The following is a 662-nucleotide window of genomic DNA, read 5'->3' as shown; positions in this document are numbered from 1 at the left end:
TCCTCCATCCACAAGTTCACTGAAAATCAAAGGAATCTTATGCTGGGAATGTACCTGGCTCAGCCGGAGCGCACAGCATTGGCCTTCACAGTGCGACGCAGGCCACACATTCTGTTGAGTACAAATGAGGGTGTTGCTTCCGCTCTCACGGAGGGACAGCGACGGCAGGGCTGTTGGTGCCAGGAAGAACCACCTGCAGACAGGAAGGAGTGGGGGAAGGGAAGGTCAGTGGATGCAGGGCAACCATGGCCCCCCACCCACCTCTCTCCAGAGCCAGGGCCCCTCAGACCCCCGGGTGTCAAAGGTCCCGGGAGGCACGGTGTCCTCAGGGGAGATCAGAGCCCAGTGCTGGACATCATGGGGGCCCTGGTGGCCTCATCCCACCCCGCCTCGGGTCCCAGAGCCACTTGCCCACAGTCCTGAGAGGGATGACGCAGGCAATAGCTCAAAGATCCAGGAAGGAAAAACAACCAATGCTCGGTCCCTGGGGTGCTAAGAGGCAAGCCCCCATCGCCTGCCTTCTGACACCAGACCGCTTCCCCCAGCTCCCCAAGACCGCCCCTCAGTGGCCGATCCCCGCTGTCTCTTAGGACCTGCAGCAACTGACCTAAACCCTAAGCCTCCACCCCTGAAAATGGGAATATTTGCCAGGCAGACAGGCT

The 662-nt window shown here is 60.3% G+C and overlaps 1 long non-coding RNA gene and 1 other non-coding gene across 2 annotated transcripts in view; both read right to left on the bottom strand.

The window, feature by feature from the left end:
* Positions 1–7: 7 nt before the first annotated feature.
* The window catches only part of LOC120584039 (uncharacterized), a 2,822-nt gene continuing 2,167 nt past the window's right edge, over positions 8–662 (bottom strand). The window contains exon 3 of the long non-coding RNA XR_005647936.1: positions 8–193. This is a non-coding gene — a long non-coding RNA (uncharacterized LOC120584039). The remainder of the gene's footprint in view (positions 194–662) is intronic.
* Positions 277–367, bottom strand: LOC120584047 (small nucleolar RNA SNORD88). Its single transcript, XR_005647938.1, has one exon. It is a non-coding gene; the product is annotated as a small nucleolar RNA SNORD88 (small nucleolar RNA).

The sequence above is a fragment of the Pteropus medius genome, unplaced genomic scaffold, assembly GCF_902729225.1.
Source record: "Pteropus medius unplaced genomic scaffold, Ma_sr-lr_union100, whole genome shotgun sequence".
Lineage (NCBI taxonomy): Eukaryota > Metazoa > Chordata > Mammalia > Chiroptera > Pteropodidae > Pteropus > Pteropus medius.
Note: the sequence above shows the minus strand (reverse complement) of the source record. Positions and strands in the feature narration are given on the sequence as shown.